Raw genomic sequence first — 27,789 nt, 5'->3', positions numbered from 1 at the left:
ATGAGGGAATGCCTGAAGTTGGGTAGAGAATCGCGTGGGCAACCGCGAATAAAATTACATTTCGCTAGTTTAAATTTGTTCCTTCGCGTCGAGATTGAAATTGAAATGGCATCCCCGGTATTCTTGTTCCTCTCTCTGGTGCATTCGCTCAGCGTATGAACCGAGAAAATGATCTCGTTGCTCAGGATATTTAGTAGCGAGGGAGATCCGTTTCCATGGTCCTGTGAACCTCTGCAGAGCTCGATTCGCAATCAGGAGTTACTATGGTGACAAGAGACGTCACGAGAGTAACGATTGTTGCTGAAATTCCAGACAATATTGGCCGGATTGTTCGGCCGAGCCTTTACGAAACTGAAACGACATGAACGAAAATTAGGAAATATCGCAAATTCCATAATTTAATATTAACACGCGGATAAGAAAAATTATTATTAATAAAAATGGAAAAATATATTCGAGATATTTTTCTGCCTTCTAATAAATTTTTCTCTGTTTATGAAAATCAACGTATATCTTAAAAGTGCAAGCGGTATTAAGGGAGATAAAAAAAACACATGATCGCGCGAAAAATAAATTGTTTTAATACTTTCGTTAAAGACTGTTAATAGGTGATAAAGTAAATTAAGCTCAAAGTATATACTTAACTGCTAAAGCGAGAAAACAATTTTGTTTTGTTTTTTTCTTTTTTTCTATTGATAAATCATTCTAATGTTACAAAGCAGATGTTATAAAACAAAATTGACAAAATATCATGATCCGTTATCGTACGAAAACAAGCAAATATATAGTAAGTATGTATAGATCTGGAGAAAATTGAATTTCGAAGTAGGTTACGAGACAAGTTTTCCAAGAGAAGCGAATATGCGTGCGAGAAATAAACAAAAACAATCATGTGAAAAATAAAGAATTTTGTCTGAAATTTTTGACTCGCAATCAAAAGTTTCACATTTTATGTTGTAGTGTAAAGAGATACAATGCAAATCAGTCTCGCATTATTTCTTTTTACATTTTAATACATTTAATTTAAATAATAAATGTGAATCTTGTGCATTTTTAACCTTGTTTAATAATCAAAGTTTTACTTTAATTTAAGTTCAGTTTAATAATTTAAGTTTTATAATTTAAATTTAAAGATTAAAAGTAACTTCACACGAAATCCATCCTGCTCTATCTAATATTATTCCTTTTAATGCATTAATACATACTTAATTATAATAGTGACAATCATTTTTTCTAACAGAAAGAAAAATTTTGCTCCAGTGAAATATCGCCTTTCCAAAAGAAGCAATAGCCTTGTTTGCACCAAATATGTGAAATTGCTGAGACTGTAAGCAACATATTTTAAAATGTGCATCGTGTTACTTACGTAAACCGTCATTTATCTACATTTGTTAGAAACACTTGGCAGAATTCATTTCTCTAACATGATTTATTCAATATTTTTATAAATAAAATATATTTTTCAATTTAATAATCTTCTATTGCGCATATATCGATTATCATTATATATATATATTATATTATTATATATCGATTAAAATTTGAATCGTATTGCTCTTTGCACTGATATGCAATTGTATTAATAAATTTATCGTGAATTTTATTTTTTCGCAGACTCTTTATATATTTTTTTATTTGTTTAAAACAAACGTGGTTGTAAATTTTTTTTACTTTTATAATATTTTTTTAAGTATTATTCCTTTGTTTTACGAAAAAACCAAGAGTTAAAATAACAATTGTGCAGTGTAAAAATTAAAAAGTATTCTAAAATTAATAGCTATTTGTCGAGGATAGGTTGAATAAAACATTTCCATGTCTACTAGAAATTATTTTTCAAGTTTGATGCCGCGTTGTATGCGATATCATCGCACAGTGATAAATTATTTCTCGTTGGCGTCTCATTTGCGTTCGATGTTCTACTCCGAAAGCGGGGCCAGATTGAAGACAGTATCTCTGTATCGACCGGCGCAACGCAGTGTTATGCAAATGCAAACACTTTCTTGTGAAATACTGTCGTGCGGACGATAAATCACGAAATTTAATCAGAGTGAGGAGCCGCGACGAAATCTCGCTGATCATACTACGCATTATGTGAGCGCATGAAACACGATCGATTAGCATGAAAATTTCCTGACGCACAAAATTTCGCGAATTAAAATGCAAGCGTAATCATGCTTTTAACGTGCTTTTAATGTTTTATGATTGAAGTCTTCGCCAAAAGCACTACGGCCGTGATTGCAAATCTAGATGAAAATGAATTAATTTCTGTTTTGATGTTTTTATAAATATTAGCCTTTGTTTTGTTGTGTGTGCGCTGAATTTTCTTTTATATATTTTCAATAGCCGAATGTACGATGAGTAATATACCATTTTGGATGTATCACACATCTGCGATGTTTTTATCGACGAGAAAATAAAAGATTTTTCGTGAATCAATTCATAAATTGCAAGCTAGCAATTTTTTTCCAGCTAAAATAATTTATGACGACCAATTTTTATGTATTTTTGTAATTCTCTTTGTTAAAAATATAAAACTAAAATCAATTTTTTATATATAATCAATATTTTATTTATTGTTATTGTAGTTTTCTCTTTTGTTTCAATTTTTCAATTTTATAAATAATAAATATTAGAAATTCAATGACTTAATTTATTTCTATAATTTTTTATTCACTTATTTTGCTTATTTTTTTAAAGATCAATAAATTTTTGCGATGTTTTTGAATGTTTTTCGCGAAGTCTCAGCAAATTTTGAACATTATTAGCTTAATAATTTTGACAACGTAACAAGAGTTAACAATCCAATCAAATATAACCGAATCTAACAATAGCTTCAACTGAAGTTATATTGTAACTTGCATAACTTCCTAACAATAATTGGTGTTTGTCCTTTGCAAATCTTCATATCTATCGTAAGGACTCAATATTCCAAAGACAGAATATATAGTAGATACTAGTATATACTAGCATTATATTCTTTTATATTAAATTTTTTTGCTACATAATTTTTAATCAATGTAGAGTTAATCTTTTTTTGCAACAAAAACATCAACACATTTTGTATCCATTCTAATGAAATAAATCGTTAAAATATACTAACTTTCAGCATTGTGTTTCTTTTCTTTCTTTATTTTTATTAGACAATAATCGGTCTTTGATAAAGTGGATACACGTATCGCGATATGTGTGTGTGCGATACCTTTACATCAATAAATAAAACCTACTAGAGGTTACTTGCGGAAACCAGTATGATGTGTAAATCGAAAATTCATTTTGCAATGAGCGCATAAATGAATGAAAACGCATACACTGCGTACGCCATGAATTAAACGTTCGAGAGAAATGATGGAGAGATCGCCTACGAATTAAACCATCGAGAACCGATCATTATTGGCCAAAATATACCACGATGAATGCGCTTTCTTCGTCACTATCGATACGAGAATTCATTTCTAGTGAACCGCAACGTGGGCCGTTCCATTGACGCCGTTATATATTATAGTATGTACAGATGGATGTATTCATACGCCTTCAAAATGTATAAAAATATGTTCCTAATCGTTAGACAAATGACCGATGTTATGGAATATCATACCATTGTTGTACGAATGTAATCTTATATCTGCAGAATGATTCATTGAGAGAATATGAAAGAATTCGCTAGTCTATGAATGAGTACACGGTAAAAAAACATTTTGTATTTTTGTTGAAATTTTCTTGCGTAGAAATTTTTGTGTTAAATTTTTAACATACTCTTATGTTAATATAAAATACTGTCGTTGTGTTATTTTAACTTTTCTCCATTGAATTAATATTCACCGTTTCTAAAAGTTAAAATAACACAATAACAAGTAAATCTTACACTAATTCACATTTTTGTGTAAATTTTTTACATATTATTTGTGTTATTTGTTTACATATTTGCCTTCTGTTAAATTAACATTAAAATTAGAGTGGATAAATTGGAACACGAGAAATATGTTAAATTTAACACAAAATTTTTTACCGTGTATTTAAAGAAAAAATATTTAATAAAGAGAAAAATTTTAGTAGATAAAATTTAATCTTCAGTTATAATGTAAATAATTATTTCTATTTACATAAGAATATAAATTATATGATATTCAAAATTAGTTTGTTCGTTACGCAAGAAATTAAACCAAACGTTAATAATAATTTTAAAACTATCTTTTGAATATTTTCTATAAGAGATGATATATTTGGAAAAATAATAATCGAACAATAAAATATGTTAGAAGTTGATCTTTTCGATATAGAGTTTTTAATCACAAAATACAGTTTTTCGAAGCTAGCCGAATGTTATAAAATACCAATACTTTCTCACAATAATAAAAAAGTTATTGGAAACGTAGAATGGCTAACTTGTTACTATTCGCGCGGAAACGAGTATTGATCTTCTTTCGCCATATCTAGAATTCTCATGGATGTCATTACTGTGGTCACTGTGCTGGGATAAACGAACCTGAAGATATTTCCAGGTCTAATATGACACCGACGAGTATTCCTGTAAATGTAACCATGTCTAACAGAAAGCTTGACACTGAAGTCTCATCTTTCCTGTACCAGTGCGTGACGTGTCCCTTGAGATGATAGAACCAATGTGTTCGACATTCTTCGGTTCCAAGCTGGCTTATAACGTTATGCCATTTGTTTCCTGTCATTGAATTAAGTGGAAACGGAACTCGAATGATATATCACGTATAACAAACTTATAAGATTTAAAACTAAAATATTGAATAATATCGATAGTTTTGATCGAGAAATTTAATAAGAATCAGCGGACATTATTAGGATATTATTAAATGATGTTTGCGAATATTTTAAATATAATAATTTTTCTCCGAATTCTAGTTTTAAGTTTTTAAAATTTCGTTATATTTTGAGATAACAAGAAAACTTTCTTCGTTTAATTAAACTTTTAATGCCTTTGATGTTTTTATACTTGTTAATTTCTATAAAGTTTAGTCTTAAAATTATAACTTAAAAGAAATTTTTGATACATGACACGGTAAGCTTTAAAATTTCGTAACTCTTCTTTTCAATTTTACAGAAAGTAATATAGATCCAAAAAGAAAAAAAAAATAACTCTGCATTCTCTATTCAAACTTTATAAGGTCAACGTGATTTTAAATCGTTATCAGTATTAAAGCGGCGCGAAATCGCTTATCTTCCATCGAAATATCTCTTCTCAATCCTAGATCCATTTTAGCAGAAAATCGATCGGCCGTTTATAACACTGTCGCAGCCCGTTAGTTTTACAATCCGCTTTTATCGTTAACGATTTTCAAAGTATATTGTACCTTACTCGTCTTTTCGCATCTCGCTTGAGTAGAGAGGGAATATCACGAACGGGATCAAAAACGAATTATTTATATGAAATCCGAAATGCGATATCAGTCTAGTGACTGTCCCAGTTACGACATGTTCGACATAATTCCGCTCGTCGTCGGATATTCTTGATCGGATCGCGAGCGCAGCATCCGATAAGTCGCTGAATCAAAAATACGAGGCGCGTAATATCGCGATCTCGATCGTCGTGAGACATCGATGATCGCGAGAGTGGAATATAGTATCCGCGATATATGGAAGCGAGGAGGATGTCGCAATGCATTGCGACACAAACTCTATGACGCTGATTTGCGATTTCCACAACCTGGCCCGGCGATGTAGTCGCGAGTTGCATTCGTTATTTTCCAGGGAATCGTGTGTATCCCGACGCACGTAGTTTTGATTTTGTCGGGATATCACAAATATGGACCTCCGTGCGACAAATCTAATATCGATATCCATCATATTTTACAATCACGCTATGATGTAAGATCGCGCGGGAACGCGCATAAATCCCTTACGCGTAAAGCCTGGCTTTTAAAGAGTTACGACTGTGATAAATATTGATGCAATATTTTATATGATTTTTTAGATATACGTACATGTCTTTGAAATAAATGTTGCAGTATGTGCGGAAAAAAAATCGTGGAATTATATATAGAGACCACCACGACGCCAAGCCACGTCTCACAAACCAATGTTAAAACGGCTGACTCTATGGGTGCACGCGTTTACATTAATTTTCGCTGAAGCACTTTTTTTCGGTGTGTGCATTGTAACGGTTGCACAAATCACTTTAAAATTTACATACAGAGTACCTTGCGCGAGTACATCTTCCAGAAAAATATGTAATTCAAGAAAAAATGAAAATATATATTATCAACAATTTTTATTTAGGGAGTAAAATATATACGCGCGTCACGTAGTGAAGTAAAAAAATATAGCTATAATATAATATCTCGTGATTACATTTAATAAAATAAATGTGAAATTCTTTTAATATTTGCGTATACATAAGGGATGCTAAAAAAGCACGACGTCGCGATGTATTTATTATTCTTCATTTCTGTGAGAAAAATAACGTTTCTTTCCAGCCTGAAAGTTGTCTCTCACGAGAATTGATTCGTATTCATGTATGCGTCGAATATGCTCGAGCGGGCGCTTCGTCTTGCAAGGATCTCCTACGTGTCCGTATCTAATCGAAAGACAATCCATCATGTCGATCGAAGTGTATTATTTGTGGAGACTGACGAGAAATACTCTCGCTATTGTGCCTAAGCACATCCCACGCGATGTCATGCGTCATACACATGCGACGTCGAATCAACAATGGAAATCTAAGAATAAATGTCTAATGCCTAAAGTCAGCAAAAATGTCGATTTATCGAATCTATGAGATATCATCGGTCTTGCAGTGATGCAGTAAAACATGGACGAAAGAAGAACGTACGTAAGAAGAATCACGCCGTCTTTCCGTTGCGACGAGGCCGATAAAACGTTACTGGGACGTTTCTTACTTGTAAGTGGACGTTGCAATAGGATCTCGTTTCTCAGAAAACCAATTAAAGTTAGCGGCAGCTCTCGTGAGAAACTCTAACGTGTATATTACAAGTTCTCGTTATTCCCATCCTCGTTCGAGCATTCAGCCTAACTTCGCTTTAATATACGTACAGTAGCTGCGTGGTCGAAATTCTGTCTCTACGTCATCGTGCGAAGTAACATTTAATAAATACATCAAAATACAATTTCAAGTATTCAAATTTTATTCATAAATAATAATTAATCGCATAATTCTCTCTCGCTACAATAATAGTTGACGAATCTCACAAAAATGCGAAACTCGTATGACTTCGTCTTAAAAGCATCGTAATGCAAAGTAGCTTTAATCGAAGAGGAGGCGAACGGATAAACTTTCATTCACATGAAACTGTCGTTACGCACGATTTACTCGCGTCATCTCGTCCTTCGTCGAATAAGTGGACATCCACAGACTTCGATATTCTCCAAGTTCGATGGACAGACGCTGCAGACGGCAGGAGGTGAATTTTTCTCTCGTCCCGGTAAATATTCATGTATTTCGAGAAACTCTTGAAGCGCGAGTCTTGCAGAGCATCCTTTTTGCTTTCTTCCTAGCTATAACCATTCACCATGCTACCGGTTTCTCGCCATTTTCGTTTAAACTCTTATTTCGATGTACATTCTAGCGACACACACGCTTACGTATTATTATCATGTTGAATTTACATTTTGTCATATTATGTTACATTATGAACACGCATAAAATTGATATTAATAATGACGGTGAAGTTGAATTTATTCAGTATAAAAAAAAAGAAAAATTAAACGCGAGCATATAAAATTTATATCGGTGATTTAAATTTCTAGACGCATATTTTTTATTAAAAAATGTGATATTAATTATTATATACGATATATATAATATTACAATTTTTATTTTTTCTGGTATCTTGTACATATACATATCGAAAAAAATTTGAAAGTCTCGGATTATATTACTGGATAGATAGATGATAAAAATAGAGTTTATATAAAATTTTTGAAAAAAGAGAAAGAGATCAATAAATCTCGTTAATTAATAATAATATTAATAACAAAATAGAAAACAAGAATTAAAGATTTATAAACATAAGATTTAAAAATATATTAATAAGATAGTTTTTTACTAATGTTATTATATTATATTATATTATAGATTAAAGTTCGCGCAACGTGATAATAATGTGTTTCTATTTTTCTTACTTTTACTCCTTCTATGTCGACGCAGTCTAACGTTGCGTCTCTTACACATATGAAATGTTTGCTGTAACATATAGTCTCAACACATAACTTAGATTAAACTAATCCACAGCAAAGTTTTTACAAAGTTTTATTTTTCTCAACAAACAATAAATATAATTTTGCATTTGTGTTAAAATTATCAACGATGCTTTGGATTGCAGAAACGATGATATTTTAATACTTAGAATTAGAATTTTAATTAGAAATATTTTCTAAAAAATACAGAAATTTTATAAAGCTTACACCAAGCTGCGCTGTGAAATATCTAGAATTTCATTAATATAATTTAATAAATATATTAATTAAATATATTAAATTACTGGAGAAAATCTTTGAAAGTTATACGAAAAAACCTCGACTTTGCTTTTCTCAAAACAAGCATTCATGGAGTGTAGGATCATTGTTGCGCCAAGCGTTTTATATAATCACGCGATGAAGAGGATAAGCTAAATCCTGGCGAAGGGCAGGGAGAAGAGTGGCGCATAGTGCGACGAGGGAATGAAAAATGCCCGGAATTATCGTGGAATTTGCATAACAGCAGGATTCTAGACACGCGGTTAAAGTGGTTCTTCCGGGGGTGAGTGAACTCGAGTCGATCTCTCGCGTGCTCGTCAATCGCGATTGCACTTTGCAAGTGTCTCTCCGCACTCAAATAGCAAAGACATTTAGTACGATCGATAGCGGAAAGGGAAACGACAGTTCACAGAGCTGCTTCTTCGGCCAGTTCCGACGAACTTTTATGTACTTGAAACGTTGATCGTTGTTACTTGAGTCATTGATGCTTAACATGAGCTGTAGAAATTTCGTTCACGTATTTATCGTATATGTGATAGTATTCGCATTATTCAGGATATAAGGTTGATTTATACTTCTTTCAGAGTATAAAAGAATACTTTTCTGTCGGCAAAAGTAGCGTTTGTTTATAGCTGTCGCTCACAAATTGTCTTGAGAAACTTGATATCTGGTACAAGCAAACTTATGCAACATTCAGATTAACATTCGTACATTGTATATTAACAAAAGTACACACACACACACACACACACACATACATGTGATACAGCATATCTCTCTTCATCAATTAATCAACAAGCGGAATTATTAAAAGGATAGCTATTTAAATTCCATCATGTGGGTAGATATCAGATTTTTCATAGGTCGTGCATGAAAGGTTAAACTGTGCGAGTTTGCCATCGATAACCGGTTCTTAAAATTCCAGCCAATCAAGATAAACTGGTTCTCGACAATCTAAAAATTTATGTAGCAAAGATTCGAGAAATGTGAAGTATGATTAATGTAAAAATTAATTTTTCACACTATCGTGTGTAAAACGAGCAAACAATTAAAGATGTAAGTTATATATACTAATATATCGCAAATTAATTATAATTATTTGATAATGTATGCATACGTTATATTTTAATCAAATCCGTGCTATATTTTAACAATAAAGTTATTTTTTAAATTAATTAGCACATATAAATTATAATAACATATACTTTTCTCAGAGAACACTTTGGAAATTCACGACTGTGGAACTATTAAAGCACAGTTAACTCGAAAACAAATTTATCATAGAAATTCATGAAATATTAAATTATTAGAAACTTTAATATTTCTCAAAGATCTATCTTTTTGCGTTATCTTTGTGATGTGCATTTTCAATGAGCGCATTAGTGTGCTTTGTATGATTTCTTTGATCTAATTCAGCTGTAATTCATATTCACGCATTTCACATATGCGTTAAATTAAAATGGATTTTATATCCTCGTATATTATAATTTGTAAATAATTATCTCGATTTATATATAATATATTCTTGAACATTTTTAAAGGCTATTCGTGTGAAAGCAGTTTTTAGTACAAAAACAGCACATCTACCAAGTTTTATTAAATTGTAATAACATATTTGTTTTGCAATAGGGCATTTAATGGTTAATTTATTTTAATAATAAAAATACGTCACAAAGAGATAATAAAAAAGATATTAAAATATTTCAATCAAAATGTCGATATATTCACATGATTGTGTTTTATCTTAAAAATATAATTAACATGAAAGCTTTTTAATACTTTGTCGTAAACGAAATTGGATTATAAATTTTTCATTGTCTTATCTAACAAGTAAGCTGATTATGCAAGATTGTTTTCTTTAAGACTTTTTTCAGAAAAAAATAAAACTGAAAGAAAAGAATCGGAAAAAAAATTGGTGTTTTAAATATTATACTTGTATGTATCTTATTTTTTTTATATAATATTATATTGAATATTACATTTGACATATAACATCACATTTGATGTTAAAATTTAAATAATAGCATTTAATTAAAGATAAAGGAAATAAGAAAGAGGAATAAGAAGATGTAATTTATTTCTTCAAGCACTTTATTATCTAATGCTGAATACTTTTTAACAGCCTTGGAAAAGAATGACTGCGATTTGAATCTTTTGTTTTGGTTTTATTTGCGTAAAAAAAAATAATGAAGTTTAATGAAAAAGTACAGGAAAGAAAAATCGATAAGACAAAACCGAATATTGGTTTTATAAGAACTCGCAAAGTATTCGTTTAAATTACAACACTTCCGCGTTTGCGCTTTTAAACATTATTCTAACAACGTTTTATCGTTATCGTTTTTCAAAATCATTTTGCATAGCGGAAATTACGTTCATAACAAAACTATATTTTAATTTGTCTGTATAGTTTTTAATTGGATATCCGTGCAAAAAGTTTTCACTGACGATTACTAAAATTAGTAGGAATATAAAAGAAGTTTAGTGGTAGAGAAAAAGAGAATACATTATATATTATCAAAACAGATAATTGAACAAACATGAGAAATTGTAATCAGAAATTGAGCGGAGTCAATCTCGTTCATATACTTTTAGCTACAAGTGAAGAGAAATAAATGTGTGTTGCATTTTTTATATATTTTATATTTTGCTTTTATTAATTATTTATAGAATATTTATTCTGTTTTGTCGTGATCAATTTTCCATAATTGTACATTTATTTACATCAATATTGATACAATAATGATGTCATATAAAATTAATATATTATTTATACTGACATATTGTTTGATTCACAAGTACTCGACAGAAGAGATAACTTCTAGTTAATTTATAATGAATAGAATAACGGATTGATTAAAATAAACCATATAAATTAAAACATGTCCAATATTTTTGAAACAAATTTTTATCTCAAGGTTGGTGCTACATAATAGTAGAAACTAAAAATTACTATAATAATTGCATTCTAAAGCTTAGTAAAAATGTTATATTTATAATTAATATTTTTGTTCAGACTCGTTTAATAAGTTTAGGTAAATGGACCATTTTATACGAAATCCTGCGTTTCGTTAATAATATTTAAACAAATAAAATATAGATTGCTCTCTTATACAAAGCGCAATAAATTAATAAAATTATATGTTTTCTCTTCGTACGCAAACAGGGAATCGAATAATGTCAATGGACGCGAAATGAGTTTTTAATATTTGAAAACTGTGACTGTCTACAGACATTATATGTGTATGTGTATATATATATATATATATATATATATATATATATACACATACACATATAATGTCTGTAGACAGTCACAGTATATACAGCTATATATGTGTATATATCCTAAATGTTGACAGATGCAATAATATTTTGAGTCATTTTATCTATCGTACGTGTCCTACTATATTAACATAAGTACATTTTAGATCCCTTATAAATATACTGGGAATATTTCGCTACGTCAAGCAAGACAAACACTTGCTTCTATTACTACTATTTGACGGATTTATAATTTACAGCATCGTTTATTGCTTCCCCGCTGCCACGTGCAAAACGTAGATAGGGCTCGCTTCGTTACTTTTTACCCAGCTTGTAATAAACAACGGTATTATCCGCAAAACAGAGCAGCGGCTTATCCTGCTTCCCTTAGATAATGAGGAAGGATAAAACACTCTGTCGTTTGCGTACCTTTCACTTGAGAGATTCGCGTTTTTTTATTAACCTCGTTAAATAATTATGTTTGCTACATTTGCATTATTGATTTACATATTACTGATTAAGCAATACACATTCTTTTGATATCCGCAACATTGCTTTGATCTTTTTGTAATATAGAAATTAATGGAAAAAATGAACTAACTTGTCCGCCAGGATCTTTCTCTAGAGATTAAAATATTTATTAACGATAACTGTTAGATAACAAAATCTTATTTAGTGACAAGAGTCATCACAAACGAATTACAATTTGATGTTATACAAATAATTAAAAATTCTTGCAATGTAACATTTTTACTTTTTTTTTGGTTTTTTTTTTTTTTGACAAAATTTCGACGCGTATTAGAATTCGTCCTTATCATGATAATCACTCAGTTTATCAAGTGGTATATCGCGCGCCCATGTATACATATAGGGTATGCAACTCCGCTAAAGTCTGTTTGTTCCTGACACATGATTTAGTAGGTTCACCCTGTACTAATATTAACTCGATACGGAGTATTCAATGTAAGTGCCGGCTCATAAATCGGTAAAACATCAATATTGAACAACAGCGTAATTTTCTGCGATACTATATCCTTTGACATGAACTTTTTCCGTTGAAGTGCGCAGTGAAAGATAAAAACTTGGCGGTGCTACAGCGTGACACAAGACACACTTGGAGCGTCAATAAAAACTGATCGATGAAAGCGGCGTTTTCGATTTTCAGTTCAAGGTCCTCTCATGCCGTATTTTTTCTTACTAGAAAACTATAAGATACTTTTCAAAATAATGGCACCTGTTACCTTTTATCCATAAAAGCTATTTTTATGGATATTTCTAGATTAATATATCAAGTAATAATTTGAATTGAACTCTCTTTTTTTATATTGGAGAATTTGATATATAATCGCGCACGATTGTATAAACGCGAATAAAGTGTTAGCAATTTTTTAAAATAATTTTTTAAATAAAATTATTCGGAATATGAATTAAACATAATGTAAAAATATTCAACGAACATCATCGATACGAGGCATACGAAATTTTTCCTTTTCGTAAATAACCGTATAGTAGGTAATAGCAAAGGTTTCATGTGCTCGGCACGTCGGATACCGTTTTCCAGGGTTCATCATTGACCAGCGTGGATGGTGGATGAAAACTTTCTCGGGCGAGAGAGGAGAAAAGTTTGGTCCGGCGAGCGAAATAATTTCTCCGACTGAAATTAGCGTCGATGGAAAAGAGTTCCAGCAGACGACTCGATAAGTTATAATACCGCGGAGAGATGGCCGTTCAAATTAACTCGCCTGTTAAGTTTGACAGGACATTTAAATTACTGTACCAATGAAATTAAATCGTCTAAAAAGCAATTGCTGCTGCATGAAATCTGATGGGTAGAACACTCCCATAATAAGAACTTGAAGAAATATTTTATCTTTAATCGTTGGAAGAATTATCTTTTCCGAGCAATTGTTTTCTCTTACATTGCTTTTACATTTTTGCTTTTAAAGATTTCTATGCTCCTATACAATTTCTTTAGTTAAATGATATATATTTTAATTTTAATTGTTATATTTCCACAGCTTTTATATTTAATTTAATATTTTATCTGAAGATAAAAAAATATTAAAATATATTTCTTTAAGCAATACAATTTTATAATCTTCTATACTTAAGTTTTTTGCTTTGACTTTTGCGAAAAAATTTATATTCTGATAATCCTTTTTATTCTTTATAAAGAAAAAATATCATTCTTGATGATATCCAATATCTGTCGTTTCTCGATATCGGTAGAAAATATCGAAGTAGAAATACAGAAGAAAGTTGTGCGCTGTTTTTAATTAAATATCGTTTTTTCTACAAATCGTTAGAACTCTGCAATAAGTCGACTAGCAAAGTTATTTTATCCCTCTAGCACTCCCAAACAGAACTGCAAAAAGAAAATTATTTGTCGCTTGGAACGTGTCGAGCGGTTTTATATCTAGAACTTGCAATAGTTTACGCTGTGATATGAACTTTATTTGCTTTTACGGAGAACGACTAAAACTTTGATATGTTGTGTTTGTGTGTGCTTTGGGAGCTGTAAAATATTTAATTGAAAGTAACTTTGCCTTTTCAATATTAATATCAAGATTCGCTTCAAATAAATTCTATCAATGAATATCATATTCCATCAATTAATCGAAGCAGCTTAAATTTATTCGTCGTTATTCTATATATTCCTCAAATATAATTGCATAAATCATTGTTTAAGCGAAAGAGAGGCACGCATAAAATATTTAACAGTTATATAATCAAATTAATCTCGCATATTTTTTGATTTTTATATTAAAATACGACTAGAAATATTCCCAAATTTCTCGAAACATAACCGAGAATTATTTACAACGCATTTTATTTGTTCATTAATGATGCTGGAAAAAAGATCGAAGGAAATGTCACGAAAATAGCTTTGATCATTTTTATCTCGCGGTCGACGGTATTGTTCGAGCTCAAGTATGCGGCAAAGATGCACGCTAGATGCATTCATGATGAGGGGATGGGGATCAGCACCTAGCAGTAGAAGATAATACAGTGGTTAGATAAGTTTATAAGCCGATCACAGGGCTGTCTTCATCGGCCGGGATCGTTAACGTTCAAGTTTCGCCTCTCATCGTGTCGGTCGGAGCGGAGCGGTGGATGAAGTCGCCGCGCGTAAGGAGTGCCTGCAGATAATTAAAATAACCAAGGTCGGATTAATTAAACGCGCCATTAGGTACGTTTTCACCTAGCTGCCGTCTATAGCCGACAAACCCGCTAAAGCGGGAACGCGCTCCTCTAGCGTGACAAGCCACGATATTTTACCGCTTCATTTCCACTTGACCGTTTTACGTTAATTGTCTTTACCTGGCCAGTGAAATAAAGAAAAGACAGGTAAAGGCCGGGATACCGCGTCCTAAACCAGGGGAGTATTAAATATATCGTAACTAGTTATCAAAAGAATACAAGTAGCGGTACTGCAGATCTCGTGGTTTATAATAAAACTCGTGAAATGTAAAAAGAAACAAGAAAAAGAGAAGGAAAGAAGTAAGATTACAAATTTACTGTCTGTGACACTATTTCTCGCGCAATAACTATTTATTTTATTTTTATAGCGTATACAGACATACACACACACACACACACACACATATGTATATGTAGCGGTACTACACTATAATATTATGTGTGTATAAATTTTTTCTGTAATAATAGGACATCTAAATGTTAGGTATATTTTATTAGAAAAAGTATCTCAGAATTATTAATTAACATTTTAAATAATTCAAGACTACGTACAAGCGTAACGACAAATAAATTCCAAGTTTCGACTAATTTCCAGCCATTAATTATTCAGAAAACCGTGGTCGGGCGGATACAGCAAATGTCCTTAGGTTCATATAAATCGCACAAATATAATGCTGCTTAAATCCTGCTTCACGTCTTCATTAGTGTTGTACTTAATTAACCTCAAAAGCATTCACCGCGTACTTTACTGGTATCTTATATAGCCATAAGCGGATTTAATGTAACTATTCGCTCGAATTTTGTACTGAGGACGCAGATCAAGAGACTGTTTGATTTCTCATTAATTATCTAAGTGGTCTTTCCACAACCGATAATTACTCCGGATGCGATGAAAAAAGGACCAGATAAAGAGATAAGGGCGGAAAGGGAATTGATTATCTGTCGACGGAAACAGTTGATAAGGAAATAAAAAGAAGAAATGAAAAGGTGCTTTTATTTCTGATACGAATAAAAATGATAAAGGACCTTATACGCTGCGATTGAACTTTTCGCATTGGTCTCTCGTACATATGAGCAAGTCTGACAAGCAAGTTACGCCTGAGTTTATGCTTTATAGTTGGGCGACCTCAAATTTACCATCATCCTACATTCAAGAGCGCGCGAATATTCAGGTACGACAGTTCCGAACATTAAGTGCAAGAACTGTCACACACGCAGTATATATGATGTACCGAGTTTTATTCAATCAACTGTCTAACTTTTATGCAGAGTGTTTCCAAATGATGAATATGGATATGGACATAACTTTCAGTTACAATATATGTAGGTTTAGATATACATTTTTTTTTAATTTTACGAAAGATTCTTTTTTTTTTATTGGAAAGTATAATATTTTTAATTTTAATAATTTTTAAATTTTTATTCTTTCAAATGGGTTTATAATTAAATATCGAAGAGGCATTTTCCAATTGCGCATGTTATAAGAATCATTATTAATATTTGGAAAGATTAAACAAAATGCAATCTCCCGTCAATTTTTTATTATTACGTTTTACATCTGTGCACCCGACTGCGCATTCATTGTCACTAATGAACACGTAGTTACGATTGCATTAGTCTCCTCAATCAAGGTAGTAAATGCATTATAGCTGTTCTGAATCAGTCACCTCTAATACTATATTGTTCGATTATAATATGCAGTAAATGTAAAATATTATAGTCAGCCAAGCAAAACAATAAGTTTATGTTGCTCCGTCAAATGAACCGTGAAAGAAAGATATTGAAATATGTACAAATAATTTAAGATGGGAATGATAAATATTTTATTATTATTAAACGGCTGGTTTATTATGAAGCAGCTTGATGTTAAATTTTATTACAGAAAAGGTCAACGTCCATTCCATGCACAATTTACAAATGTTTTAGAAGTACTAGAATAGGTAATAGGAAAACATTAAAAAAAGGTGTTACGCGGAAGAAAATGCTCGGAACTTTTTCTCATAAATTCTAGCAAAATGGGAAAAAGTTGGGATGTAAAAATGTAACAGCAGTACGCTTTTCTAGAAAAGTAATCACATATTACTATTGAAACTTTTATTTGTAATTATTGGTTCTTTACACACCCTAGTTTTCATTCTTGCTAACTCGTTAAGAATCGAATTTCTTCAATTTTGACAAAAATAGCATTTTCTTACAATTACTCGTGTCTTGAGGAAAAATGGTAGAATATCGCGTAATGAAAATGATGGAATACGTTAGAATGGCACGTTGTAAGATTGAAACGAGGTCCAAGTGTTTGTACAAAACCGGTAATTTTCCCTTACGATCCGCTCCTTTAATTACCATTTTAATTTTTGGATGCTGGAACGCCTCTTATCGTAGGCGTCGAAAAAAGTACGGCGCTCTCTAAGAGGAAAATTTTGCGCCATTATGGGCTGGTTTCATTACTCCTTACTTTCTTCTCTCTCCGCGCTAATGGGAAAATTCAGATAATGCGACATGTCCGGAGATAATTAAGTTTTAAGAATCGCCGTAAAAGCGAAAAACACGCGTTCGTAATCGCGTATGCTCGTTTAATAGCCGTTGTAAGCACGTAGAAGTGCTGCGAAATTAATAAAACAATCGCTGTCCGGAATTACGAACGCGAGAATTTATCTCGCGATAATGTGGGCTCTGTTTGCCGGCGTATAATCGTCGCCAGAAAGTCACTTAAATTATTTTGCACGTACCTATAAAATTATTTATCACATATCGTAACATCTTTGTAAAATTTATGTGTTCGATTGAAATAATGATATTTCTAATAAATATTAATAATAATTTTTTAATGTACAGTGTGACATTTATTGGCACCAAACAGAATCCTTTGTTTATAATAAACAGGGTAAAAATCTAGCCAGAATGCTTTCGATTTGTAACTTTTACAATTGTTTTTGTTTAAAATTCGAACGAATCACTTTTCATTTATCCGCGTCATCTAATCTGCCTCTTCTACGTCGAGCATTATATCGTATCGTTATTTTATACAGGTATTCTCCATGATAACCTAGTTGTGCGCGCTATGACGTCATAAAGCCAGCCGATAAACGATACCGGCAGCGAGAATACGAACGGGCAGCGGCGTTCTGAATAAAACGAAATAATGCTCTCAATATGAAGCATCGACCGGAAAGTTGCAGTGCGCGTGTCGGTTCAATCATAGAAACCGTTATAATTCTATGGAAAACAGTACTTTGTTGCACTCTTGAATTTCTCAAATCCATTCGTGAAAGAACCCTTGGCGTCTAGACTTGAGCGCAACACAACGTGCATCACGACCGCCTAATTTAATTAGAGTAATCTCGTTTCGCAAAGTGCATCGAAGTTCGCGCATGGCTGTAAAAATAATGCGCTTGCATTCGTGTTGCCTTAAATCTTTGAGAGAGATGTATGTGCGGTTGTAAATTTCGAGCCATGCTCTGATTCAGCGTTACACTGTAAAAATTGTTTCCCCTCGAATGGAAAAAAGCGCAGATATCTGGATATCAGAGATCAATAAGGATGATGTCACGGCGATATTTATTGGCGAAACTCACTGAACGGGATGATTCGCCGGATCTAAAAAAACGGAACACGCGCAAAGGAATGGATGGTAATTGCGTATGCGGAAAAAAAAATATCATCGGCAAAAAAAGAATCGCTCATCGATACAGACGAGATAGTTTGTAGATAAAGTTAGACACTATATATATAACTGCTGCATAAATTTCACTCAATGCCACCAAATACTTTCCTCCCACTTTCTTTTGCTGTTTGACTTGTCATATTTGAATATCTGCGTTAGAGAATATTCCGAGCTATTCATCTTCTCATGAGCTTTACAAGCGGCAATTCTGATCACGGGTGGTAGGTACATGTGGTTTCGCTCATCCGGCAAAGTGAGATGTACATATTTCAAAAATAATTGGTCAGTCTATCTATTCAATTTGGCTCGTTTAATGTTATATATAAATATAAAGGTCCGTCGTATATATTATAACATTTAAAAAGAGGAAGATGAGTTCAAAATATCATTAAATTGCTGTCAAATCTATTTGAAATGTGCATATAACGTATTGTGTGACATAAATATATTTTTTATATATAGACATTTATTTATTCCGCTCGTGAATTATTGATATCTCGACATCTGTCAATTCAGATAAATGCATTTTATGTGAAATTATCACGTTCGACTTTGACGAAATGTTAATTCGTGAAGAGCGGTGATATTGATTTGTTTAATAACTTTGCGCACACATACTCGTACATTCTCCCAGTGCGTTGCATCGATGACGCGTTGATTAAAACTGTTGCGTAATTATTTTGCTATCTGGTGTTTGGCGTTCACGCTCTACGGAAAACATGTGACGTGATATTATACGTGCGTTCGTATACACGCATACAACAAATTACCGTCAATCCTCGTCATCTTTTAGAGCGCTCGGCCTGAAATACAATTTCAATTGCAATGAGCGAACGGAAAATTAATTTACTTGGATAATCAGGTAATACTAGAATAATACAGTGATGACTCACATGTGGAAAATAAATTTATAAGTATTATAATGTAACATAAATAAACTTGATTATCCGCGATGTTTTTTGGGAGGTAATCGTAGATTGCGGAACAACTATCAAATAAAAATTTGTTTGTACATTATTTTTGATGCCCGATATTAAAGAATAATATGTGTAAAACAATGCATTATATGTATTAAATTACTAATGTAATACTAAAATACATAATAATTTTATACGCAAATAACGTCATTTTATAATAAGCAATAAAAAAAATTCAATGTATAAATTGTAGCTGAGGAGACTGATAACATTATTTGAATGGCATCAGTATATTCATTACGTACCCCATTTAATTAATATCTACTTATTGCGACTTTATATTCTAGTTAATTTTATTCTATTAATTTTACTCTAATTAATTTATCTCCAGCTATCAATAAAATGTTTTTGCAATTGAACGATTGCCCGCGCTTAATCTTTGGAGAGAGCATTGCTTCTAATTGTCGGAAGTGTTAACGCCAATCCATTTCGATCTACAAGCACGTACATCGCAAGCATGAGAGGAGGGCAAATGTCGAAGTATCGGCTATCGGCCATTAAGTGACACTTAATGCCTTCGAGAATGTCGCAACATCATAAAGGTATTTGACTTTTCTTCTGATCGGTAACGATTAGTCTATCCAATCGTTATGTTTTGTTTTGAAAATTTTCTGTACACAACTTGTCTACTTTTCTAACAAAACCAAGTGATTAAAATAAATCATTAAAGAAAGAAAAATGTGTAGGAATATAGAGAAAAAAATTATTACAGCCTATATCTAATATTTATTGTTTGTGCAACATTCTAATCACATTTCACAGCTATTATTATAGAATTTATGCACGATATGATACACAATTTCGATTATTTATTTGTTTATTATTCATGGGATCGATTATTGCATTTTCCACTATTTTATCATCATGATAAACCCAGAGCATTTTAGAGAATAATTATATACATCAATTAAGACTGATTTACATATGGAGCTGTAAAAATATATTTAGCTTTGACATCAAGTATCATTGATAAATATAGCATTAACACGGCATTACAATAATGCGACTGATTATAACCATAGAAAACGATATGCATTTAAAGATTTTATCGCGTCGAAGTATAATAATAAGATTGAGATTGGGATAAAAAAGTCTGATATAGCGAAAAATAGAAAGCGCAAATGTTTGCGAAAAGTAGTATGAGAAGATCTTTTGTCAATAAAGGGCGTCTGATGATGAAACGACGGTCCATGGTTGCTTTCGCGAGTTACTTTCAATCGAGTTTCGTTCCATCTGAATCGTCGATTTGCATCCGGCGCTACTTCTGCTTCTTTGAACGCAAAGTTAATAAGCAGTATTTCGATTTCGTTTTGTCAATCTGAACCATTACATTTAAGAAAGCAGTACGCCAATATCGGGCGAAATTAGATTATCGCCGCCATTTACACGCAATTTATGCGAGAAAATTTCTTCCGATACTTTGTAGACCGTGCTGTGAGAAACAATTTGAGTTTTGAACTGTAATACATTTACAGTCTCTATGGGAGAATAATACTTTTCCGTTGTGGATTAAATTACAAAAGATCGCTAAAATAAACATCACAGGGGACTTGTAAATCAAGGAAACTAATTTTTAACAATTTTCCGTTAACAGCGTATTTATGATTCTGTTAGAATAACTTTGAGAGTTATATCAGTATATACCGTCATGACTTTAAGCCACGACCATATCAAACAAACAGTTTGTTACAAATAATAAATATATCCCAAATTAACAATACACACATGCACTTTGTTTAATTTGCAGAATGTTTAACTAAAATTTAGAATATTGATATATTTATTTACAATTTATATGTTCGCGGAAATAAAGAAGATGTAAATTTATATTTACAAAAAAATAATTGCTACATACATAGAGTTATTGTGTAAGACGAAATTAATTTTCTAAATTTTTGTAAACGAACGCTTATAATAATTATATAAAAAAATTCAAGATTTTTTTTTTTTATTAATTCTTTGATAAAATACATTCTTTGATAAAAGAACATTTTTGCAATCTAAGTGAAAGACTGCGCGCACGCTTAAATGCCCGGCTGAGAAAGAGAAAAAAAAGAGAGTTAATTGCATTAGATCATTTTCGTTTTGCAAAAGCAAACATCGAAAGAAGGCGTGAGGCAGGTGCGCCGGGCATGAAACGAGGGTTAATTCCATCCCCTTCGGCTTCGATTAAACGAATTGCGAGAGTCGGATGTTTCGAGTGCGCGAGATCGATCTTTCCGCGTGTTAAAGGGCATAGCTCTCTTCGTACACACCGCTTAATTCGACAACAATGATAAAGCGCTATCCCCGTATCATGCCACCCTCGAAAAGGCAGCATCCTCTTGACCTCAAAATGACCGCTTCTCATTCTGTATCCACCTTCCCTCCCATCACTTTGAGTCTAATTGTAAGAGAAGAAGAAGAAGAAGAGAGAGAGAGAGAGAGAGAGAGAGAGAGAGAGAGAGAGAGAGAGTAACTTAATGTATAACTATGAACTATGTATACACGTGCTCAACACATACCTATTCTTGTTTCCGCACATCGTGTGTTTCCATCACATTGTTGAGACGTCACAGCATCGCGAGATTGGACTGGATCGAGTTTGTCGAGAATTCGACGTGTTTCGAATCGGCCAAGGATCGACGAACGGCACTACGATTTCGTCACAGTACGGCACACTATCACGTCGATTACACGTGTAATACGAAATACGGAATGACAAATGGGCACACTCGTAGTAAAATTCCGTTACGTGTTTGATTCACGAGAACGGAAGATTCGTCTTATTCACGAACTTGTATCTCGCAAGTCGAGCCAAGTCAAGTCGAAAATGTGGCGTTTCGATTGCTTTACGATCGGTCCACAAACGAGAGCCAAATTAAACGCTATGGAATCGGCGCGAGAAATCGGATCGCGATCCGCCCGGCTTGAATCTTCGGCACACGTTTTTAATTCTACGGCGAATCGGCTCGCTCGTCGTACGGAATTGTCAAGGCCACGTGACTCGCGACGAGGTACATCATCGGCGTACTACAAAGCGGGCCGCGATCAAATGGTCGGCACTGTTGAAGCTCGTAACGCTTAATGAGCCGCGATTATGCACGTCCTGTATATACAATATCGGACAGGCGAGAACCGGAACTTGAGGCGTCAGATGCACCGAGGCAATCAAATTATCGCGATCAATTGTTTGCGGCGGTTCGCTTAATGCCATGCACGTGCCAGCAGAATGCTGCCGCAATCGGTTGACTGCTGTCAAATGTCGCTTCGCGATCGGTCCCCTGATTTTCCTCGATTTCACTGCATCTGACGCAGCGATTAGTGTTGCACATTGGTAGTGCCGCACCGAAAAACGTGACGGAAAAGAGAAAAATCGCGTTGCAAATTTTTCGTTCGGAAATGAAATGTTTCGCAAAATTTAATATATAAATATTCACGCTTTTTTTTATCCTCGCTTTTTCAACTTGAAAGTTATGCGATCTCACTCGTGACGTTGGCGCGATGACGTCCGAACATGCAATCGACTTCGCCACTGACGAGAATTTTTGCGGTCGGCTCGTAGGTATTCCGGGTGTTTGGCTCGCTTAATTAAATTCTCCGGCAAATATCGTGCGTACTTCGTCTGTGGACACTCGGCTGTACGTTATTGACTACGGACTCTCCTTCCGACCAAAGCCCACTTTCTATAAGATGCCTCAAATGCATAGTTTTATTGTGCGACGTATCGCGACCCGACAATCGCACAATTATTATCGCACGATTCGCGATGGACATTTTCTTAGGAATTTCACACTAATTCTCTCACGATTCAATCACAAGATTTATCTGAAATGACTTTGATTACGTAGTTTTTCTTACTTCTCGAATTTTTGCATATTTACGTCAACGCAAAAGTGATAGTGCTTTAAGAACCAACCTCGAGTAAACATAAGATTGATGTGCGTTTAATGGTGACATTTGACCGCATAGTGTTTCGTTTAAAAAGTCATGTTTTCGGCGAAATTCATCATTCTGGTATCTGCATTTACGTCATCATCGTGTCGAGATTCAGTAGTTGCATGTCGTACCGACGTACATAAAATTGATTGTTACATTACAACGAATCGCACGGCAGATAATAGATTTTAACCACCCTTGGTGATTTTAGCTATAATCGCTTGACTAACACTTTCGTTGATGTAAATACGAATCATACATGAACTGCATTTATGCAATGACATTCGCGACCCGCAGCGCATACTCTCACTGATATGGCGCACAACATTTATAACATCCCTCAAGTTCACGGCTCGCCGCTATTGTTATATCACTAGAGATTTTTACCTAACGCGAATAATCTCACTACGCTCGCGATTTTTATTCTATTCCGTCAAATTATCACCATCGACCTCACTATATTCTACTCCGATCGAGTATCGTGACATCACACACGATATTAGTTACGCACACTGGCGATCATTGCATTGTATACGCAAATTTCTAGAAAGTACCGCATATTTCAGTCGTACCAGCCGCGTTGTCGTCGTCCGCTGATCGTTGGAAATTCTTCGACAACTCCTCTATGACAGGTCCGGCACCACCGTAATCCACTCTTGATCGTTTACTCTCGCGCCTTTAATAGACGACAATTCGACGACATGAACGTCAATTATCCACGTCGACGACACGTCGCGTACGAATCCTCTACCGTCGTCGTCGTCATCGTCAAAGTGTCCTCACCGTTATTATCGTTATCGACGAAAACTCGAACATGCCACGTTCACCACGTTGTTCTCACACGCTCGTCCATGCGCTCTCTCTCTCCGTGCCCATCGTCGTCGTTGTCGCCCTCGCCGACGATGATCTCGTCACCAGCACTGTCTCTCACGGAACGTGGATGCACACGCCGCTCGTGGAAGGTTCGTGTGTCTAGGTCCACACGTCACACTCAGAACCGCCGGGTGGCTCGCCCGGTTCGCACGCGTGCGAGACGACGAGTCACGCTGGTAAAATTCCAGCCCGGAATATATAGGTTAAAACGTCGCCACCGCAACGCGGACACCCGGGAGCGTCGGACAGAGACGGAGAGAGCGAGAAACGGAGAGAAACAGTGGGGGGAGAGAGGAAGAGAGAGAATGATTCGCCGGTTTCTCCTCCTTCGTTGCCCGGGGAGCGGCTATGGCGGCGGCCTGGCTCTCACTGCTGCTTCCCTCGACGCGGGGTGACTTGCGGGGGTTGGTTAGGCGAGGGGCGAGAGGACGCGATTATCTCACAGCATCCCCTAGCGCGCAGGACCAATCCGCACGGAACCGGCGCTTGACGACGGTAGAGGGTGAGTTGGTGGGAGATAGCTATAGAGAGAGTAAAAGAGGGGCAGAGCTTGGGGAGAATGATAGATGAAGAGAGAGAAACGGGGGTTGAAGGAAGAGGACACGGCGCGAAGAATGATGTTGAAGAGAGACGCTTGCGGCGGTTGAGACGAGAAGAAAAAGGATAATAACAGAGAGGGTTAGAGAAACAGAGACGGATGCACGATGTTTGAAGCGAGGCGATATGAGATCGGGGATGAACTGGCAAGAGGGAAGGTGAAAAAGTGCGTGCAAAGGTAGGATAAAGACGGAACAAGAGTGCTGATGAGATAAAGACAACAACAACGACGGAGACAGTTGATAAAAAGAGACGACAAAAGCAAACATCGATTGAAGCGAGAGGGAATGATTTGAAAAATCTTGTGGAGAAACCGAGACAAGATGTAAAGCGTAGCGCACAAGACAGAGCGTGATGGAAAAAATAAAGTGTACAACGGCGGAAGACGGGTCGTCGGAAAAATGCGTCGATCAAACAGAGACGAGCGCGAAGAAAGTCGACGGCACGAAAGCACGGATCGAAACAGTGGAAGAAAGAGTATAGCTTCCTAGAAAATATAGTTTGTCGCAAAAATTCGGATGGCACGCGGATGGGGAATAATTGGCCTAGAGATAAAGACAAGAATGTATATCGCGTCGGATCTCTAAATATAAAACAACGACTCGTGTATCAAACAGACTCCACATGTCACGAAGCTTTAGAGATTCGATGCGAAATATAAAACAAATATTCAAACACGTGAGATGGGTAAAGGGATGAGCGAACGGAACGATGAAGTCCAAGTCGGTACTCGACGGGAAAGAAGTTGTACGATGCCGTGAAAAAGCTTGACAGCTATACAGCCGTTGTAAAAGGAATGCGATTAGATGGAAACTAAAAGAGTTGATGTATTATGACACACATTCGTATCAGGCGCCGTTGAAAATTTGATGAAAAAAAAAAAAAAAAAAAAAACGGAGAATGTTTTGCATTATTGATGCGTCCTCTGCGCGCGATATGGTTATCAATCGGTAAAAATATATGAATACATCTTTTTCAAATAGATTCAGAGAGAAGAAATTATATCAAAGAAAGATTATATTTCTATATATTTTTTTCTTAGATTATTATTATTATTATCTGATTTTATATTTATTTATAATTTTATTTTTTCCTCTTTTTTTTATACAATTAAATAAAAAAAATGGGCTCTTATCTTTACATGATGTATTTTATATATCACAGATATGTTACAAATATATATTATAAATGTGTTTGTATGTAAATCTATATAAGATATTATGATGAAAGAGAAGACCCTTTGAATTGATTATATAAATGTATTCTTAAAAACAGACTTAACTCTCTGTGATAGATTCGGAGCAAATGGTGGGTTAAAAGTATAAAATATGTATGATCGTTTATCACCAGAAACCTTCTTATCCTGAAGAAGAAATGAGCAATATCACAGCTGTTATCCAGTTGCACTTCTCTCTCTCTCTCTCTCTCTCTCTCTCTCTCTCTCTCTCTCTCTCTCTCTCTCTCTCTCTCTCTCTTTTTCTCGTGACCGCTTATATCGTATACCACTTAAATATACATTTATAATCGGGTTTAAGTGCCCTTAATAGTGTATACTCTAATCTATATACCTTAATATACGCATAAGACCGAATACGTGAGAGGTCGTATATGTGTGTATATCTAAGCTCGTATGTAAGGATAGCACCATCCTGCCGTGAACTCGTGCCGAGAGGATCAAGAATAGGAAGGGGATCGAGCCGTTCTCGATCAAGAGTATCCGTGGAAAAGCGTTGGCAATGATGCATCGTTGGTCGAGGGTTGTATCACTCGGATCGGCTTACAAAATATTCATGAAGAAAGTTTTATCGGTGGAATCGCGCGAGAGAGAAGCTGACTCGAGTATGAAAGTGTCGTTAGAAACGCCTATCTCTTTTTTCCTTTACATTTCGTTTTTTTTTTTTTCTTCTCTCTTCCGCTCTGATGCCTTATCAACGTAAAATTTTTATGCGACTTTAAGATTGATATATCATGTGAATATTTATATTTAAATACACATATATTAATATTTTTTCTTTTCATTTCTTACAAAAATCTCAATTATTTAATAAGAATATCCATTACTTTCGAAATTACGAAGGGTTAAAACAAAATTTAGATTTTAAAGATTTTAAGGATTTAAAGAGTTTAAAAGATTTTTCAGGATTATGCTTTAGAGTGGCACATAATGTAAATGTAACAAAATTAATTTAAATTTTGTTTTGCTAGAAAATTTAGTTATTAAAGTATTAATCGAAGTAGAAAGTTTTAATTGTTAAAATATTTATATTTCATAATTGTATAAACCTTCTCTCTTTTTCATGTAATAAAAGGATAAATTGATACTTTCAAAATATAAAATTAAAAAATGTATAAACAGAGAAATCTAAACAACAAACTGCAATTATTAATAACGGATTGCAATATAATTCCTTGTGCGATGCTTGTTTAATAACAAAGTGCGAAACGAAATAGAGTGAAATTAAAGTGAAATAAACACAGCTGCATTTGTGTAGCTGCACTTGTAAGTTTATTTCGAAATACGAGATAAATAAAGTGTGTGTGAGCGTTTTCTTCTCTTTCTATCTTTTCGCGTGAAACGCAACTCTCGAGAAGACAATATTATTGTTAGCACCGAGTGACGGTAAAAGCAATTATTTCCCAACACCCTCGCGAGTTTGCGAAACGAAAAACTCGCGTTCGCGTATGCACCGATACTCGAAGAGATACATCGATTGCAAACACAAATGCAAACGCAAACGCGATGCAACGGCGTGAAAAACAATCGTAGATTCAAGCGAGGTGCTTACCTCATGTATTCTAAAGTATCGTTCGCCTAAAGTGTCGTTGCACCGACATGTGTATGTATGTATGTATGTA

General features: G+C 34.1%; 1 protein-coding gene and 1 long non-coding RNA gene across 8 annotated transcripts in view; one reads left to right on the top strand and one right to left on the bottom strand.

Moving 5' to 3' along the window:
• The window catches only part of LOC140664565 (cyclic nucleotide-gated channel alpha-3), a 159,601-nt gene extending 134,906 nt beyond the window's left edge, over positions 1-24,695 (bottom strand). For 6 of the 7 annotated variants that reach the window (XM_072889753.1, XM_072889757.1, XM_072889756.1 and 3 more), the window contains exon 1: positions 22,050-24,695. The gene's annotated coding sequence lies outside the window, so the exon portion shown is untranslated. Of the gene's footprint in view, positions 1-21,800; positions 22,015-22,049 lie in introns of those variants that run through there. The other variant, XM_072889754.1, reaches the window with a different exon arrangement.
• The window catches only part of LOC140664575 (uncharacterized), a 73,473-nt gene that overhangs the window by 16,916 nt on the left and 28,768 nt on the right, over positions 1-27,789 (top strand). The window lies entirely within an intron of this gene.

This window comes from Anoplolepis gracilipes, chromosome 4 (assembly GCF_047496725.1).
Source record: "Anoplolepis gracilipes chromosome 4, ASM4749672v1, whole genome shotgun sequence".
Classification (NCBI taxonomy): Eukaryota; Metazoa; Arthropoda; class Insecta; order Hymenoptera; family Formicidae; genus Anoplolepis; species Anoplolepis gracilipes.
This window is presented reverse-complemented; position numbering and strand designations above follow the sequence as displayed.